The sequence below is a fragment of the Dreissena polymorpha genome, chromosome 9 (genome assembly GCF_020536995.1).
Source record: "Dreissena polymorpha isolate Duluth1 chromosome 9, UMN_Dpol_1.0, whole genome shotgun sequence".
Classification (NCBI taxonomy): Eukaryota; Metazoa; Mollusca; class Bivalvia; order Myida; family Dreissenidae; genus Dreissena; species Dreissena polymorpha.
The window spans coordinates 31,822,706-31,844,782 of record NC_068363.1 but is presented as its reverse complement, the minus strand read 5'-3'; the positions used below and the strand labels follow the sequence as shown (position 1 = coordinate 31,844,782).

Below are 22,077 nucleotides of genomic sequence, written 5' to 3'. Positions count from 1 at the left end.
GTATAAAAATTGCTCCGACAAAAAAAAAGAAATTCAAATATAACACTTTTCCTTTATGTAAGTATTTAATAAAACATGCCATTACAAATGTATAAAAAAATGCTCCGACAAAAAAATAATAAAATTCAAATATAACACTTTTCCTTTATGTAAGTATTCGCGGAATTCTATAGGAATAAAACGTTATGTTCCATGGTATGCTTCCTCTTTAATACGAAACAAAATATGGTTTATGATTTCATATTGGTATTGTTGCGAACATGTCATGATTTTCAAACAGCTATTGAATATTATGGATGTAAACTTGCGATTTATTTCTTAGACTAAAAAACGCATTTATTTTACAAATATGAAACTTTGGAAGTTCGGTTTCATGTTGTTGTATATGAACCGATACATGCACAATTAAAACGGATGTTTGAATCGCCAGTAATAAGAAAGTAAAATCCACGATGGATGTGTATATGTCTTATCAAGGATATAAGTAATATGTCTTATCAGTGATATAAGTAATATCTAAACGATTGACACAGTCTATTGTTTTAATGTTACTCGTTTTGTTAAAATTGTACTACATACTTTGTATGTATGTGTACTACATTATAAGACTGAACAATCAAATAATATACAGCACCGTGGGAATAAATAACGTGCTGGATACAGAACGAAATATTGGTTAGATACAAAAAACCAAAATAACACACGCTACAAATAGTAATTTTTAAACGCTCATATAGAACTCTGATATTACTGAGTAAGCTAGCTTAGTATTCAACGAGAAATGAAATGTCAATGACTTAATAAGGACAGACAATATTGTTAACGGCTAATAGCTCACCAGTCAATACAACACGAGCATACTGGCCCAAGAACTAACCGCTACACACACTTTAATCCAATTAATACCGCCAACGTTCTGTTATTCCATAAACACAAACCGATACGACTGCCTCGCTTCGTCGCTGTGCTTCAAGTGAAAAGCGTAACAGCGGCATGCTTTCAACGGAATTTAACGCTAAAATCAATATTCTGTTATGACAAATTATTAGGAACTGGCAAGATCAGTAAATTACGCTACTGTTTAGACAAAACGACGATGGTGAAAGGAAATAGCATCTTTAGATAATGGAATATGTATTGCCTTAATTGCTTTGGGCTTTGCCTGCTATGATAGGATGTATTTAAACGCTTAATGGTCATGTGTTTCTTAGTTTTGGAAATATTTATTCCTTAGGATCAGCAAGCATTTTTGTGCGTTAAGTTTTTATTTTTATTTTATATTATTGGAAGGTCGCTCTAAATAGTTTGATCTTGTTATTGGGCGTATTGATTTTCCACAGTTTATTTTATATTGAATAAATAGTATATCATATTCACGTCTATCTATTTAGATGCAATGATTTGTGTTTGTAAACAAGACCAACTATAGAACATAAACATAGCCCGTTTGTATCAATAACGTGTTTTGAGACGAAATCATGTGTACCATTTGTGTTCAAAGCATTATACTATATATTCTAGAAGGAGCAGTTTTAAGTCATTTTAATTTCATATGGAACTGCATAAAAATACTCCACTTTTGTATTATCATTATCTTAGTAAAGAACTTTTTTAATATTATTTTACAGTGAATAAATCAAAAACAATTACTTTTAAAGTTGTGTGTCATTATTATGACAGAATAATCTTGATATAGGAATAACGCATGGATATGAAACACATACGATTTTAATTGGTTTTAAAAGACCCATATGGGTTGCTGATTGTAGTTAAATATGCTGAAAAATAAAATATGCAATTCTTGCTCTATCTAGGTCAATGTTTCAGCATCACGATATAAGACATAAGCTTGTATATTACATTTAATAGGGCATGATATAAATATTAGCATTAGTCCCGGAAAATATCAATCAATGCGCTTAGCTTTTACGCGAATAATGTAAACACAAACACGGAGTTGTATTGTTAATTGCATGATCACTTAAGTATGTTATGAGTTAAGAAGGAATTTGGCGTTCTTTAAACATAGTTTACTATTGGCAGGCGCACAGGTTTAGAGAACAGGAATGTATGTACAATGAAGCATATTCGAATTTGTATAGCGAAGTGTGTGATTTCAAAACAGTGCGCTCTTAAAACACATTCCATAAATGAGTGTGTATTTATAACACTTAAAAACATATGTGAATCGTTATTTACACATGCCAAGACGACATAAAATATATACATTTATCGATGGGTTGACATATATACATGTACTCTTGAAGTATTGTTTGAGTGGTATAAATCGAAGAAATTAAATTCACAAACAGCTATTAGTGTCTAGTGACTTTCGAAAACAGTTACGCATAAAGTTATGACGATTCTTAAAGGTACTGATAAATATGATATATAGTAAAGGAATATGGTAAATAATAATAAAAGAATAAATTATACTTTGAATATGAATTTTTATATAAAAATGAACAATCCACTTCATTTTGCAACAATATGAAACCAAAGTAAAAAAGTTAATAATGTATATCAAACATATATACAAACAAGAAACCACGAGATGAAATTGCACACTGTTTATATATTATATACAATTCGTTGTATTAAAATGTTTAAAAATATGCTGAAAACAAAACATGTCTTTGGAACGCTCACACTGTCCGTACAAAACAAAATAATATGTCTTACCGGGAAGATTTACTCAATGAAACCGAATCGATATGGTCTTCAAATTCAGGTTCAGAGACTATACGCTAAACAAACACTTATCCAATGAAAAAAATCCAATGTCTGTTATCCCATCAACACAAACCAATACGACCGGCTCCATACGCCGTTGATCTTAAAATGAAAAGTGAGCGAGCGTCTTGCATTCAACGGAAAACAACGTCATTATCAATACAATGTAATGGGCCAATATTGAGGAATTGTTACGATCCGCACACATCGCAGACCAACCAATAATACTGACAAGAAATATCATTGTCTGATAATATAATACAATGGCATTAATTAGAAATTTCCCGCCAACATTGAATTTAACGCTGCACGGTCACTAAGGCTGTACGGTCACGCTGTACGGTCACTAACGCTGTACGGTCACGCTGTACGGTAACGCTGTACGGTCACGCTGTACGGTCACGCTGTACGGTCACGCAGTACGGTCACGCTGTACGGTCACGCTGTACGGTCACGCAGTACGGTCACGCTGTACGGTCACGCTGTACGGTCACGTGATGCGGAAGTATTTGAACCAAGCGCTGTCTTTTTTTTTCTTAAGTTGTACAACTAACATTACTGGGTTTTCTTAATTATTGAACATTTGCTTTCAATTCATTAACCAAGTAATAGCCATATTTAAACACATCTTCAAACATATTTACAACGTGTAAAATAATTTAGTTTGTTTAACCCATTTATGCCTAGCGTCCTGAAAAAAGGACATTGCAAACAGCGTAGACCCAGATGAGACGCCGCATCATGCGGCGTCTCATCTGGGTCTGCGCTGTTTGCTGAAAGGATTGTCAGTAATAAATATTCTAAATATAGAAATAAGTATACTAGACATCTCTAATTTTCGAAATAAATTGATCCAATTTAGAAGGATGGGAGAGTCCACTGGGCATAAATGGGTTAATTTAATGAATGGTGTGTACACATTGCACAACTTATATACCATATTGGACCAGCAAAAAGATAAACCCATTCATGCCTAGTAAACTCTCCAATCCTTCTAAATTGGATCAATTTATTTCCAAAATTAGGGATGTCTACCATATTTATTTCTATATTTAGAATATTTCATTTAGAAAATTCCTTTAAGCAAACAGCGCATTATGCGGCGTCTCATCTGGGTCTACGCTGTTTGCAATGTCTTTTTTCAGGACGCTAGGCAAAAAGATGAATCCTAGCTTTGTACGAGTACATATATATATCATGGTATTGTAAACACTTATATTAACTTACATTTTTATATATACCTGTTATACATATTAAATAATTAAATATGCACAAAACCACGAAATTCACGAATGAACAGGTGTGCACATATTTATTTAATTATATTATGAAATATACGTTTTAAATAAGTTTTCCTCGAGCGAAAAACGAATTCCGAGATTATAAATAAATTTAAGTTCAGTGTATTCTTACATTAGGGCATATACATTAATCGCGTTTTTGAAGATCTGCAATGTGTTGTTTTAATATGATGCCTGTTATAACGAACGTGTAATTAGGTAACGTTCGGATTACGCTCGAAAATATTAGCTGTAACGTTCATGCAATTATAAAATGTGTGTGCGGTACGTGGTAGGAATGACGACATCTGATGTTGATCCTATAAAATATGTATAGCGTTAATACGTTATACGGACTTATACAATTGATGTTGATTCATTTCAACAACCAATACAAAATATCATATATTTATGTATAAAGGGTAAAAGTATTAAAAGTATTAAATTATCATCATCGGAACGTATTTACTTTAAACGAGTATAAGATAACAAATACAGGAATATGTACCAAATCATGGTTATAACATTTCACGTATCATACATCTATTCCAACTCCAATCATAATGAATATTACATTTATATTTGTCTTTTGTTGATACCAAATGGCTATCAATCAATTTAAAACTATTTGTAAATATTGTGTACACGTTTGCAGTGTCAATATGTACATTTTCTTGTCATATTTTTGTTAAATTTAGCCTCCTGTCATTGTATGAACATAATTCTTCTCCGAAACAGAGCTCAATACGTTAACAAGTACTTCAACAAAGTGGCCCAATTCACAAATGCAATAATGGAAACACGAGGCGATCGGCACTTATCGATAGTAAGGATCAAGTGGTAAAAGTGGTTCTGGAAATGTACATTTCCATACAAAAGGATTCTATATATTTTCGCACTTTTTCTGAAAGCGAATTTACTTAAAATAACGTTGAAAAATGCACGTTAAATAACACGAATATTAAAAAATAGGGTAATTTCAATAGATAAAGAAAAGCTTACACATTCTCATAACACACACACACATATATATATATATATATATATATATATATATATATATATATATATATATATATATATATATATATATATATATATATATATATATATATATATATATATATATTGAAGTGGTTTTACATTTTGAAATTTATCGAATCGTTGATATACATATGATCAACTGATAATTTCTGAATTTAATAATCAGTAATTAAGAATAAGAAAGATGCTATGTAGTTGCATGATATGCTTATAAACCTCAGTAGATTTGTACTTAGTATATTGGCTTAAGAAACTTCAGTAGAGTTGTACTATCAAGAATATTCGCTTCAGAAACTTAAGTAAATTTGTACCACCAAGTATACAGGCTGAAGAAACTTAAGTAGAGTTGCACCACCAAGTATACAGGCTTAAGAAACTTCAGTAGATTTGTACTACCAAGTATATAGGCTTAAGAAACTTAAAGAGATTTGTACCACCAATTATACAGGCTTAAGAAACTTCAGTAGATGTGTACTACCAAGTATACAGGCTTAAGAAACTTAAAGTAGATTTGTACCACCAATTATACAGGCTTAAGAAACTTCAGTAGATTTGTACTACCAAGTATATAGGCTTAAGAAACTTAAAGTAGATTTGTACCACCAATTATACAGGCTTAAGAATCTTAAGTAGATTTGTACCAACAAATGCACAGGCCAATGAATTAAAGGAAATATTATCAGAAGAATCATATGTGTAATGCAAGTCTTCTATTAAATATCAAAGGATTATACAATATTAGACAATGTATGAAATGCGTAATTTAACATCAACATATGCTTTAATATCTGGGGTCACCGCAACGATCAATATTTATTATTGGGGTATGAACCTAGCTCTATATACTGCACATCCAGATCATCCTAATGCATTTTTAGAAAAAGCCGTACATCAAACAGTAAAATGCCAAATTACATAACCTAAGTGCCTGTATTACCGAACATGTTCTGCTACAAATACTTTACTAAGAAGTATCACATTAAATTGTATGTGCTGTTTTCCGTATTAAATGGAATTTCCAACAAAATTGACATGGTCAGAATGCCATGTTTTCAGTTACACACACTGGTTGACTTAATTATAATATAAATCTTCCAAAGTGTTTGACACCCGTATGCATAGCTTATAAGTCATAACAAAGTAGTGTTTCTGTTCTCAAGCCTATTCCTCTTGTTCCTCGGAAAGCATGACAATATGATCGGATAATTAACCATTTGCATGCTGGGAAATTTGTCGTCTGCTAAAATGTCGTCTGCTGAATTTCTAAAATTAGCATTTTCTTCGATTTTTTTCAAAGAATACTATCAGAATAGCAAACAGTTTGGATCCTGATGAGACGCCACGTTCTGTGGCGTCTCATCTGGATCCAAACTGTTTGCAAAGGCCTTTACAATTCAACTCCAGCGCTTAAGGGTTAATTATCGACTGCTTCATTGTAACGGAAAGCTGTAAAACAGATCTTTCAATATATCTTCAGGTTCACTCTGATTAAATGCAAACGGCGTTACACAAAGTCGTCAATGTATTTTCATTTGTATACGCATCAAAGTATGTCACCAGTTTTACCTTAAATTTCAATCCGATGAATTATGGATTACACAGTCTTCGTAGGAAAGAGGTACTAGACGATGTGAAACCATACTTATAAAAAACAGTATTTAGAATAACAAGTTCACGCTATACACTCAATCACAAAAGTTACAAAGCATCAAATAATAAATTGTATGCTACTTAACATAAAATATTCATCATAACTAGGGAACACTTTCTTTTCTATCATAAAACTCGTAGACGCATATCGCTACGTTCTACACTAAACACATGTCACATGCAGTTGCAGTGTTGAAATACACTACAGTAGTGGAAGAAGAAACAGCATCAGCAGCAGCAGCAGCAGCAGTACTAGTAGTAGCAGAAGAGCTATACTTTTGATTTTTATGAACTTCACAAGGGCGTTACGAATCCGGTAAGAATGTTCACGTCGGTTATTTAAAAATAATCATTTCATTGTTTATCGACTGAAACAATATACACATTTTGTATTCTAAATGAGGTCATTTAACATTTCATACGATCAGTATATACGATGAAGGATTAACCCATTTATGCCTAGCGTCTAGAAAAAAAGGCCTTGGCAAACAACGTAGACCCAGATGAGACGCCGCATGATGCGGCATCTCATCAGGGTCTGCGCTGTTTGCTTAAAGGAATTTCTGTAAGAAATATTCTAAATATAGAAATAAATATACTTGACATCCCTTATTTTGGAAATAAATTGATCCAATTTAGAAGGATGGGAGATTCACTAGGCATAAATGGGTTAAACAGGGAATTCGCAATAACGCTTCACGTTTGAGAACATCGATTAGGCTTGTTATGTCTTCATATTGTAATGAACTTCAGTTAGAAGGAACCCTTTGGCAAGCAAACTGTTCTCAGACACACGCGAAAGAGACGGCTGCGTGTAAGAAATGTAATGATAAAATGGAATCTCAATTATTTCGAGTTAAAGAATTTCATTTTAACAACGCCGAATATCGTTGTTATTTAAAGATCGATTGTTTCGAAATAAAAATGGTTTAATGCGAAATGGAAAAAGCCAATGAGGTAAATGAAGACTTCTTTCCATTTATTTAACCTTTATTTAAACAAAGGGTTTATCGAAAATTGTGTATTTGTGTTCTTTCCGTTCATGTAATTTATTTCATTACTACCTTTATAAATATTGGCAAATATAGCGTGGCTTTTGTATACCAGGTATGTGGTATATTTAAAGTGTATCAATACGTTATATACTAACGTCTTCCACAACAAACTAACCAGATAAAACCAGGGTTACTTATCTACGGGCGCTCGAAAAATCCGTTCCTGCCCGAGTGATCAACACGTCCGAGAAAATGTGTATTTTCGCTATTATTGCATAAACACATCACACATACCAAAATAAATTAAAATAACATTGAAAACAATACTTGTTTATTCTACATCGACAAAATAATTCGATTATTTCATATGACGTCATATGGTTCAAGGTTGTGTTTTACATATGCCTCACTCGGTCATCATCGGAAATGACGAAGCTTTACCTTCGGATAGGCAGTTTTAGATTTAAATATTATCAAACAGTGGGTTAATGAAAATTTGAAATGCAGCCGCGCAAAATAAGGAATGAGGAATTATTTTGGAATTCACTGGTCGTGACGGATAAATAAATCGTCAGAATAAGTCATTGTTTTCATAAATGTTTCTTTCGTACAAGTCTATCGTATTTCGTTCCAACTAAATTTTCTAAATATAAATACTGCCAACATTTTGTCACTGAAGTATTTTAAGCATACAGCAGGAACGTTGAAAGTAAATAAACACTTACATTTACAGCATTGTCTTGTGAAAGTGTTGAGTAAATAATATTAACTTGATGGACGTTGCCAATTAAAGAAAGCTGTTGTCAAGAGACTGCAGATGGTATACTTTGAAAAGTGGATTGAAATATTAATTGCCTTTATCCCGGCATGCATTAGGGAACTGGTGCTTATTTCAGTTTCCCATGTATGATTGGAAAGTCGTTGAAGTAACTGAGCGTGGACCAGTTATGGATATGAAAAACACATAACAGGCTTGAACGGCACGTGAATCGCCTTGTTGAATCACGATTTCTTCCGTTCAAGCCCTCCAAGCCAGAGGTCATTATAGATATAGTTTATGCAATAATATGTAAACAAATAGGGATAATGAACCAAGGACAGATTTTTATATTACGACAAACTGTTTTTAGACAAGTTATCATTTATCAAACCGAACAAGTGACAAATATACTCAAACCGAAACATAACATGCATCTCTGCATTTCGCATCTGTAAAACACTACATGCATAGCTTACCTACCAATGCAGCATAGGCATAATGGTCCAGAACTATACGATGAACAAACTTTTATCCAAATAATAAAGTAACTGTTCTGTTATTCAATCAACACAAAACAATGCGGCAGCCTCAACTTGTTGCTGTGCTTCAAGTGAAAAGCGTAACAGCGTCTTGCATTCAGTTGTATTTAACGCTAAAATCAATATTCGGTTATGAATATTATTTAGGAACTGGCAAGAACCGTAATCTACGCTACCGTGCAGACCAAACGTCTAGGTCGAAAGGAAATATCATCTTCAAATAATGGTTTATTGAATGCCCTAATTACTTTGGGAATTGCATGTTATGGTAAGCTGTACTTAAAAGGTTGATGGCCACGGAAAGCTAAGTTTTGAAGACGTTTGTTTCTTTGAAACAAATAGCGTCCTTTCGCGTTTAGTTTTTTAGTTTACATTTCAATATTAAAGACGAATTGAGAAATATGTGATTAGACTACTATAACCAATGGTGAGTAGAAATATGCATATTTGGACTTTGTCAAACATTCCATTACAAACTAGCCCTCAGTCATTCTTTTCTAAAAATGAAATAAATAAAGGCATTACTCGTTGGTGAATAAGCTTAAATATTTGTTTCTCGTCAATAAGAAGCCAACCTAAACAGGATGTATTGGCATTTATTGTTGTAAGTATTAATTGTTTACTATCGTTGGCTAAACAAAATTTTTTATTCAGCATCCAGAAAATGCATGGGCGTTATAATGCTCTTAATACAATTACAATTACACGAATAAACGGACCCAATGTAGAAATTAAACATTGGAAATAATGCAAATACGTTTCATAAACTACTCACTTACAGTCTGAAGAAATGGGCATTGATCAACCGATATGGGTTACGTTCCAAACATGATGATTGCATTACGTTTGTACACTGATGTGTGTTGTTTAGCCTCATCAAAATGAGCATCTTGGAACTGTCTCCTTTTCTAAAGCATGCGCAGTAGTGAAGATTGTATCCCCGTCTCAAACCAAAACTTCGCCAACGCCGCTTGCAGATATTTTAATTCAAATAAGACATGTAATGAATGGACTATACTTTAACAGAACTGTAAAGAAACACAATACGTTGTAATCTTTCCAAATAGTAATCTTGAGGAGTTATTTTGTTCAATAAGTCTGTATTAACTAGTTGTTCCATGGGTGTTGCACATTTTTACCCCATGATCATGATTTAACGACAGTAATTAGAGGTCCACTAGACACTATTTCTTACCAAAAATACCATCTGAACATATTAGTATGAGAGATGTATGTTTGCTAATGACGTGTTAAGTAAAAATAAAAATGTTAACGAACAATCTACAACTGTCTCAATTTACAAAGAGTGACATAAAACGTGTAATGTTTAACGTATGCTGATACAAATCCTACATGCACAACGTCATACCATAATGTACAATCAATGCGAGTTTGAATAATGTACTTTGCAAAGCGTAAGAAAAAATGTAAGAGAACGTCTCCGAAAATAATATGGCTTAGGACACACAGATGGAGGAACAAACAAACGGACAAGCATCAATGCTTAGTTCCAGTGTTATGTCTTCACTTTGTATGGAGGTATACATGAAAAACAATGTATTGATTTTACATAATTTATTTTATTGTGGAATGTAATGATGACCAAATTATAGTATTGGCATATGTGGTCTATGATCGCTTATAAATCTCGATCAAGTTTAAAAAAAATTTGGCATAAACAGAAGTAGTAATTGTACATATAACAAGAGTGATGACAAAAACGAGATTGTCAGAAAATATGAAAATTAGATTTAATGATAAGGAAATACTACGCGTAACAAATATTTGCAAAAATGTTAAATATAGTTCGTATATTAATATATAATAAATTCACCAGAACCCCAAGCGTTACCAACATATTCTGAGAAACACTCCGGAAAAAAGGTCTTGAAAACACATCATTTCAAGTTATTGCGACAGGAAAAATAACAAACCTGAATTAATATAAGATCATTTTACAGTTCTGACAATCACCATTGACGCTGGAGGGCAAGCTAGTTATTTTGCTATAGCGCTTCTCGACAAATGAAGCGATGCATCTTTTTCCAAAATCAATGCTTTTAATGAAATGTGTCATACACTCGAAATAAGAAAGAACCGCTAGGATAGCAACATAGAAAGACACGAACTGCAATTTCGTGATTCTGACAGGCAGGCAGAAAGTTTCGTCAGACTTGCTCAACAGTACATCGTCCCAAATCATACACATACTTTTCCGACAGGTTCATAGGTATAACAACACAACATATTTTTCGTTAACGTTATACAACTTACTGAGTCTGTTAATTATACAATAACAAATTAACACAATTGCTTGCACAACTACACAATAATTATCGAGTATCATACGCAGCCGCTTATTCGCACAATTCGGTAAGGAGCAAACATTGCTGCATAAGGTATAACACGCATTTTCGCATAACACTTCTAAATTGTTTTATAGTAACACTAGCATTTCCCCAGATAAATAAAGCAATACGTTCTTTAATGAAACTAATATTATTGTGTTTATCAAGAAAGTTTTTTTTGCTAAATAGCAACATAGCTTTACACGGTGTGTTCATAAACAGGACACTTAATGCTCAGATGTTTGAGGAACTTAAAGACTTGCCATACTATGTTAAACCAAAATGATTTGCTCAAACCATCGCTGCATCGTAATTGTTGAGTATACAAATATTAGGCATTATGCTAGGTTTACATCTGGCCACGATTACCACGATGTCCCCGATTCCAGAGCATCGTGGCGAACGTAACAGAGCGTGGAGTCGAATCGGGGTGATCGTGGGGGAGCGTAACGGAACGTGGTTAAATCGAGGACATCGTGGGCATCGGGACAGATTTTAAATCAAACTTACATTTCACCACGATTGCCCCGATTCATTTTCTAATCTCAAATCGTAGGTCAAATCGCAGGAGATCGCAACAAAGCGGCTTTGTCGTGGGAGATCTTAACAGGACGTAACGGAACGTGGTGGAGCGTGGAAGCCAATCGTGTTGATCGAAACAAAGCGTAACAGAACGTGATGCAAATCGTGGGCTCGATCGTAGCAACAAAACGTGCTGATTTCGTAAGGAAGCGTTACAGAACGTGGAGCATACCATTTAATCGTAGAGCTTCCCGATTTTTTAGCCTCTGGCTTAATCGGGGAGATCGTGGCCAGATGTAAACTTAGCATTAAATGGCTTGTTGAATTCTACAGGCAGGTTGCTACTTGCTTTAAATAAAATGCTAGCGGTTATTAACCCATTTATGCCTAGCTTCTAGAAAAAATGATTTGGCAAACAGCGTAGAACCCGATGAGACGCCGCATTATGCGGCGTCTCATCAGGATCTTCGCTGTTTTCTTAAAGGAATTTCTGTGAGAAATATTTTAAATATAGAAATAAATATACTAGACATCCCTTATTTTGGAAATAAATTGATCCAATTTAGAAGAATGGGAGAGTCCACTAGGCATACATGGGTTAATACCAATTCATCTCCTGACTATGTGCCTGTAGTTTCGAGTTTTTTATGCTAAATGCCTATTGATTCGTTTGAATATACGAATAATAATGTGTCGCGTTCTCAGAAAACTGGGCATAATGTTAGTGCGTAATGTGTCGTCCCAGATTAGCCAGTGCAGTGCGCACAAGCAAATCAGGGACGACACTTTCCGCCTTTACTTGATTTTCGGTAAAGAAGTACTTCCTTGAAACTTAAAATACCATAAAAGCGAAAAGTGTCGTCCCTGATTAGCCTGTGTGAACCGCACAGGCTAATCTGGGACGAAACTTTACGCAAATGCATTATGCCAGTTTTCTGAGAACGCGACTCTAATTAGTATCTGCAACATATAGTTACAATAGCACTGATAGTTGAATCTATAGTAGCATTTACTGTGAACGTAGAAATTTACATAAGTAAATATAACGAAACACAAATAGCTGGGGATATATGTTGATGACGTCTTTAATCGGTTTGCGTATTCAACTTTAAGTGATGCAAAATACCATAAATGTTGATAAACTGAGACCATGTGGACTAAGGCTGACCTGTTCCAGCATACGAGAATGCGCATGTGATATACTAAACTAGTGAAATATAAATAAGTTCGTAACATTTAGCTAATTTATTTTAGCTCGTTTGCATAGAAAGCCCAAGGCTGATTTGAAACGCTCTCAAGGCCGTTTCCTCCGTATACTTAATGCATGTGCGCGAAGTGTCATCCCAGGTCCGCAAGGCTAATCAGGGACGAAACTTTCCGCCTTAAATAGATTTGCGGTAAGGAGAGACTTCCTTAACTAAAAATACCATAAAAGCGGAAAGTGTCGTCCCTGATTAGCCTATGTGGACTGCACAGGCAAATCTGGGACGACACTTTACGCTCATTCATTTAACCCTTTTTTCACAGAACACGGCTTAATTATAATCAAAAAGATATTCGAAAAACAATCATGTGGTTCCTTTTTTATGATATTGCAAGTTTAACCCATGTATGCCTAGCGTCTAGAAAAAAGGCCTTGGCAGACAGCGTAGACCCAGATGAGACACCGCATGATGCTGCGTATATAAGGGTCTGCGCTGTTTGCTTAAAGGAATTTCTGTAAGAACTATTCTATATATAGAAATAAATATACTAGACATCCCTAATTTTGAAAATAAATTGATCCAATTTAGAAGGATGGGAGAGTCCACTAGGCATAAATGGGTAAAAATAAAAATGTGTGGACAATTTAAAGTCTAGTAAGATATAATATATGTTGGACGATTTCTTCATACTTATTTCTCCTTCCTGAACCAAACAAGTTGTTCCTTCTTTATGTCATGTGTTGTATTGCTAATGTGATAGTTATTGGCAAATATGGTTGGGCACATGTATAAACACGCCTGATATATTAATGCAATACGCTATTTATGTTCGTCGTCAATCATATCACAGTGAACCAATAAAACATCGGTAATTATAGCTAAATGCGTTCTCAATCAGTCGGTTATCTTCGCGACAAAAACACTCGGCTAGTGTATATCATGAGAATATATCACATCCACCTTAACATACATCGAAATGTGTTGGTATTAACGAAAATACAATGCATTTTAACAGAAACACCTTTCCGTTATGTTAACCCATTTATGCCTAGCGTCCTGAAAAAAGGACATTGCAAACAGCGTAGACCCAGATGAGACGCCGCATGATGCGGCGTCTCATCTGGGTCTGCGCTGTTTGCTAAAAGGATTTTCAGTAATAAATTTTCTAAATATAGAAATAAGTATACTAGACATCCCTAATTTTGGAAATAAATTGATCCAATTTAGAAGGATGGGAGAGTCCACTAGACATCAATGGGTTAAGTGTTGTAGATCATTCCATCTTTCGCTGAAATCCAAAAGAGTTAAGCGTTATGTACCAAACTATTGTTCCAATACAACTTGAAACAATGCTCGGTCTATGAGTTGATATACATGTATCTCACTTTGTTAAGTGCCTTGCATTATTTTAAAACAGTGTGCTATCGAATAGAATAGGTGTTTACATCAGACTAATTCTTCAACTGTATAAATCAATGTGTTAATAATGATCAACAAATAATAAACCTTCATAAATCGTTTGTATGTGTTTTATTTTTATCAACACATGTACCACTGAAAGATGTTTTCAACCGCCAGTTGAAAAATGTACACTACTCGATTAATGTCATTGGGTTACGGTATATGTAAACAAATGGCACAAACAGTGTGTTGTTTTAACGGTCATCAATAATATTTATTTACAGAACTAACATAATGGTTTATGAAAAGGAACACCGCAGAAAAATAAACGATTCGTTAAGCCTCAAACTTTCCGCTATAACTTTGACATACCTTTGATAGCTTGCTTAGATGTAACAAGAAATTAAACTTAAGATAATCCATCAGGACAGATATCAGTGTTAAAATCCAGGAGACTTTTATATCAGGCAAGCGGTCAATTATTCATAAAATATAGAACAGCAGAGTAGTAAATAATGCATATGTCAAAACAATAAAGGCAAAAACAAAGCACGAGGAAAGCTTGAAATATAATTATATTTTTAGACACGCAGCCATTCATAGAACTAACAACAGCGACAGATATACTGAAAACTGAACATAATGTATGCAATTCTGTAAAGAGCATCCGTACAAAACTACATTAATGGCTTACAGGTCAATATGACATAATCATAATGATCCACGAACTTCACGCTAAACAAACACTCATCCAATTAATACAGTTAATGCTCTGTCATTCCAAGAAAACAAACCGATGCGTCTGCCTCGCTTCGCCTCTAAGCTTCAAGTGTAAAGAGACACAGCGCCTACAATTCAACGGAATGTCACGCTAAAATCAATAAACTGTCTTGAAAAATTATTTACGTGCTGGCAGGATCCGTAAACCACGCTATCGTGCAGACCAAACGACTATGGTGAAAGGAAATATCATTTTCTGATAATGGAATAAAGATTGCCTTCATAATTTGGGAATTGCCTACCACGGTTTTCTGTATTAAAACGCTTAACGGTCACGCGATGCTTAGTTTGGGGAGTTTTGTTTCGTTGAAACAGCTAGCATCTATTTGCTTTTAGTAGTAATTTTATTTTACATTATTGCGTGTTCGCTATTAATGAATTGCAATTTGACGTTTTAGTGTCGATCAGTTCCAAAGATATTTAGAACCGTTATTTAAAATCAACGACGTTCTTTATTTACGCAACAGTATGTGATAGAATAGAATAAGAGCCATAAATCTTGTCCGTGTGTATTATTAACGCGTTTAGAGACGAGTAATACAATATTCTCAATAAAATGTCATATACGAAGACGTTTTCACAAATATGGGTGCCAACAATTGCATGTATAATAGTAACGCCTGAGCACAGTTGATATATAAATGCTTGAGTTTATAAACTATGCAAGAAGTTTAAATTCACTTATGAATGAACTTCTTCCATTACAAAGCCTGATTATTGTCGTTGTGTTAAAACGGAATCATACGATGCATTGTCTTGTTAACATGTAGTATCCATCTACCATTGTCTTGTTAACATGTAGTATCCATCTATCATTGTCTTGTTAACATGTATTATCCATCTATCATTGTCTTGTTAACATGTATTATCCATCTATCATTGCTTGTTAACATGTAGTATCCATCTAGCATTGCTTGTTAACATGTAGTATCCATCTAGCATTGCTTGTTAACATGTATTATCCATCTATCATTGCTTGTTAAAGGGATCTTTTCACGCTTTGGTAAATTGACAAAATTGAAAAAAGTTGTTTCAGATTCGCAAATTTTCGTTTTAGTTATGATATTTGTGTGGAAACAGTAATACTGAACATTTACCATGGTCTAATATAGCCATTATATGCATCTTTTGACGATTTTAAAACCTAAAAATTATAAAGCGTTGCAACGCGAAACGATTGAATAATTTGGAGAGTTCTGTTTTTGTCGTTAAATTTTGTGAAACTACGAAGATTGCTTATATAAGGTATAAAATACGTCAAGTATGTGTACTTGGCGGAATAGCTCAGTAGGCTAAAGCGTTTTTACTTCAGGACTCTGGCAGGACTCCTGGGGTCACTGGTTCGAAACCTGCTCCGGGCAATGTTCTTTTCCTTTTTTTAATTTTATTCTTGATTTTTTACTGGAGCTTTTACGATCCAATGTTTACATTTATCAATATAAAGCATTTAATGAATAAGTTAAACAATGCCAAAATCTGTGAAAAGGCCCCTTTAACATGTATTATCCATCTATCATTGCTTGTTAACATGTATTATCCATCTATCATTGCTTTCCACAAAGAATGCTTTACATCAAGGTGATACAATCGTACATCCATAACTTATGAAATCTATGCAAGTTTGAATATTAATTAAAAGCGTAAGGGTCATTTTCTTGAAATAATTTGCCTAGAGACAGACAAACGGAAGGACTGGCATACAGACCAGGAAACCAGGCGACGGTGAGTCCAGTATATCGCCTTTACTTTCTACGGGGGTATATATGTAAAACAAAGTACTGATTGTTCAGTATTAATAAAACTGTTGCAGTCATCAAGACAAAATCTCTAGTAGGTCTCTATCGAGTTTAAAATTGACATTTACATGAACAGTTAATGTATTGATATCTGAAACAAGAGCGATTTTAACAAGCAATAATTTCAGAAAATAAGACACAACGTTTTATTATTAGGCAACATTTTGCGGAACAAATACTTGCAAATATGTACAATACACAGCGTGTATATAGAGAATATATGGTTGGTGACTTTTGATATCATGTGATATAAGACGAGTCTGATATGGCGTAGGAAAAGGCGAGGCTTGCCGAGCCTTTTCACACGCCATATCGGACGAGTCTTATATCACATGATATCAAAAGTCACCAACCATATATTCTATTTATTATGCCACATTTTAAAGTAAATAAGAAAATATTCACAAAACAAACAAAAACAAACAACCGCTAAATTCATTGATAAATATGCAAATTAGTAGCAACCTGATTACATCCGCTAGCGTCTATGCATATATATTTACACATAAAAAAATAGTTCGAAAGTAAGCAACAATCAATCAAATTTAAACGCACATAATACAAAAACTATAGCGAGAAATCGAAACTTAAAAGAACAATTTCTGCACTAAAAACACAATACCAATATTTTTTTTACAATAACACATTCGACATGTACTTCCAAGAGTACACACCAACCGCTATTTTCAAAGCGAATGTGTAGAGTGAAAATTTCAAACAATAAATACAATAATCAAATGGAACGGGATTTTCACGTAGTGTGCAATTTGGAAGTGATAATAGTGATTTATTTTTCAACTTGTCCATCTCCGTAATATACGTTTAGTTGTGAGATGTTCACAGTTTTCCCCAAAGAACAGGCCTTCACATGCGAAATCAAAGTGGGTGGGGAACGTGTATTTCGAGTCGCTGGAACTTCATAATGAAGCTGCTTTTGTGCAATATTCAGCGACGTTACCAGCTGTGTGTTAGACGAAACGAAAATGCTTTGGTTTTGCATCGTGTTTTGAGACTGTCACGGTGACATGATGGATTAATTGCTGTTTGACTGACAATAAATGAACATGTTTGTGTTTGGAGATTGCTGAGGTTAATATCTTAACAATTGGGAAATCCCAACATAAGTTGACTGCCAGTTTGACCACTGATCTGCATAATATCAGTGGGAGAGCATGCTGAATCCCGCAGCTTCTGCACCATATGTTTCCTGTCCGAATAGTTGGTAAGTTTCATTGTTATGTATGCATACTTAAACACACATGTTTCATTATTTGTGCCATTTTTTTACACCCATTCTCATGCTGATGAACCAATGATCAGTGCCAGTTGTTCTACTGTCGCGAACTGTTTATTCAAAATTGTGGAAAAATGAGTTGCGCACTGTTCGAAATTGTGAAAAAATGAGACACGCACTGTACCAAAATTTGAAAAAATGAGTCGCGCACTGTTCAAAATTGTGGGAAACATTAGTTGCCCACTGTTCATTATGATTTCAAAATTGTGGAAAAATGAGTCGCACACTTTTCATAAATTAAATTTTGAAAAAATGAGTCAAGCGCTGTACAAAATTTGTAAAATGAGTTGCTCACTGTTCAAATTTTTGCAAAAAAATAAGCATGCACTGTTCATTCAAAATTGTGGGAAAATGAGTTGCGCACTGTTCAAAATTGTGAAAAAATCATGTCACGCGCTGTACAAAATTTGGAATAATCATTTGCGCACTGTTCAAAAATGGGGGACAATTTTGTGGGGCACTGTTCATTCAAAATTACAAAAAAATAAGTCACAAACTTTTCAAATTGTGAAAACACATGAGTTGCGCATTGTTCAAAATTTGTAAAAATGATTTGCGCACTGTTCAAAATTTGGAAAAAAAGGAGTCGCGCACTGTTTATTCAACATGGTGGAAAAATGAGTCGCGCACTGTTCACAATTTTAAAAAATGAGTTGCACACTGTTCAAAATTGTAAACAAATTGAGTCACGCACTGTTCATAAAAAAATTCACTGTTGAAAACTGTGAACAAATGAGTTGCGCGCTGTGCAACTTTTTTGAAAACATGTGTCGAAAACTGTTTAAAATTGTGTCGCCCACAGATCAACATTGTGAAAAAATGAGTTGCAAACTTTTTTTAAATTGTGAAAATTTGAGTCCCGAACTTCTTTAAATTGTGAAAATTTGAGTCGCAAATTTCTCAAATTAGGAAAACAAACACATATTCCCTTAATAAGCAAAAAAAGCCCTGAGTCCATAATAAAAATATTTTAAGTTAAAAGAAATTCTTAATTATTTTAATATAAAGTGGAGTTTATACATTTTCATTTTGTATTAATAATATTGTGTCTATTAAAGTTGTAATTTGTTCAAGTTGTGCAATAAAAATGTTATTAAAACACTCTATTTTGAAATGTTATCTCCTGTTGGATTTGTTTTATTTTATTATAATATGAAATGTTTTTCTTTTAATGGCAGAAAGTTGCGACCACACATTCCATGGGTGATGATATCTACCAAAATTCTTGGCGGCACAGTTCTACCCTCGTCAGTTGCACTTGTCCGAGTCTTTCTCTGCCTCTCAACCAACTCGAGATATTCCCCCCCCCCCAACTGCATCCCGGCACAGCTTCACATCAACCCATCTAATTAATTTGTCGTAAAGGTAATTCTTTTTTGTCAACAAATTTATTTTTGAAAGTATTTATGTAATTGTTTTATCTGAACATGTTATAAATCTATATGTCACTATATTTATAAAGTTTCAATTTTAATACAAATTATATATCTGGATTTTTATTTTTAACCCTTTGCATGCTGGGAAATTTGTCGTCTGCTAAAATGTCGTCTGCTGAATTTGTAAAATAAGCATTTTCTTAATTTTTTCAAAGATAACTATCAGAATAGCAAACAGTTTGGATCCAGATGAGACGCCACGTTTTGTGGCGTCTCATCTGGATCCAAACTGTTTGCAAAGGCCTTCAAAATTCGGTTCCAGCACTGAAAGGGTTAAAGCAGTTATGCAATGAATGTTTGATGATGTTTTTTCTTCTAAAGGAATCTTTATTTTATTTTCAGGTTGACCACACAAATTTCCTGTTTGGTTGTGGAGATAGAATCATTTTTTTTTGTGAAAGTTTGATTTCAGACACTTAAAAATTGAAATTGTCATGTATTATTAGGCATGGCAGGCATTAGCAAAGCATCTCAATCAAGTATTAATTATTTTACTTTGTCAATGTTAATTCATTGTGTATGCTATTCACCTGTTTGCCTTGCTTTTTATAAGAATGACACAAAAAAGGAAAGCATTTGTAAAGTATTAGTTAATTTTTTTTATATAATCTTAGACGAGATGTTTAGTGAATATTTGTCATAAATTCTTCTTCAACTTGATCAAATCTGTCATATTTTATTTAAAACGTGTTAAGTATATTTGTGTTACGTTTTAAATGTTTATCATTACTGTTTTAAATTGTGTTCATCTGCAGCCAATGAATGGTAGGCTAGCGGTGCACATTTGTATTTGTTTAATTTTTTTCCATTGATTAATGCTCATTTAATTTATATTTCCCTATAGATATATACTTAATAAAGTGTTAGTTTTGTTTAAAAAAACAACTTATTGTTTATTAATGTTCTAACTTCTGAATAAAATATGAATCGCTGTTTGTTTCCATTTAAATCAAAGAAGCGACATACCACGCCTACAAAAAAGTAGTTCTCAGAATGGGCGGGGCTAAAACATGGAACGCTAAAAAAAATCATTGAGTAAACCAAATATGGGCGGAGTTTTAAAACGGATATTGATGGGCGGAGCTTAAAACTGTTATCGGATGGGTATCCGATAACACTTTAAAATATCATGTCAGCGTCTCCAACGTAAATGCGCTGTCGTGGCATAATAAAGTGAAATATTAAATTCACTAGAAACCCAAGCAATAATAACAAATCCTGAGAGAACTTGAAAGTTAGTTGTGGAAAAGACATCCTTTCATGTTATGTCTACAGGGAAAATAACAATGCTGAATTAATCTAAGATCATTTTCCAGTTCAGAAGATTACCATTGATGCTGAAGAGCGAACTAGTTATTTCTCTATAGCGCTTCGTGACAATTGCAGCGATGCCCTTTTTCTCCAATCGATATAGCTTATAATTAAATGCGTCATATACTTCGAACTTAGAAAGAAAAGCACGAACCGCTGATAAATGCAAGACAGGCTTCATGATTCTGTTTACATGCAGTACGCATATAAATATGCGCTGTCTGGTCAGGAGCAACCCTTGCCGCATGCGATACAAGTCCAGTGACGCGACACAATTGTTACATAGTAGCGCGGGTATTCAGAAATATACGGCAATATTTGGCTTAATAGAAGTTAGATTATTGTTTTCGTGAAAAATGACTGATAATGTGGCCTATAAAAATAACATTAAATGCTCAGTGGTTTGTGGAATGTAATAACAGAGCTTTCAATTTTCATGTTGGAATTATTTTTTCTGCTTGGACCGTATCTTCAAAGCGATTTTCATTTATACAGAGAAGTTGATCGACAGGGAATGTCGCGTTGCATGTAGGCCGCAGGTAGTCACTTTACCTAAATAAATGACTAGCGAGTATTAAGAAGACTTTATCCTCTGATTATGTTTCTGTAGATTTAAATTCATATATTCCGAATTACTATTGATTCGTTTAAATATTTCAATAATTGGCATGAACAAAGAATGTAAATGGTGCTAACCGTGTAGTCAAGGCATGCACTGACCGAAGCAATCAAACAAAGTAAATACAACGAAAAACAAGACGCCAGATAAATCATGTGTGTGATGTGTTCAATCGGTTTGCTTAATTCAACTTTGAAAGAGGAAAAACAATACCGTGAACATCTATACACTTAGACAATATAGTCTCAGGCTCTCCAGTTCTATTATCCGCGAAAATACAGTTGATATACTGAAATACGCGAGTTTACCATTTTATAACAACGTTTTTGTTGTTATTCTTAGATTATATACCCATAAATCGCAG

The 22,077-nt window shown here is 33.9% G+C and overlaps 1 long non-coding RNA gene across 1 annotated transcript; it reads left to right on the top strand.

Moving 5' to 3' along the window:
• The first annotated feature begins 17,934 nt into the window (after nucleotides 1-17,934).
• LOC127845304 (uncharacterized) lies at nucleotides 17,935-20,715 on the top strand. Its single transcript, XR_008033170.1, has 3 exons — nucleotides 17,935-18,275; nucleotides 19,526-19,712; nucleotides 20,126-20,715. It is a non-coding gene; the product is annotated as an uncharacterized LOC127845304 (long non-coding RNA).
• The last annotated feature ends 1,362 nt before the right edge of the window (nucleotides 20,716-22,077 follow it).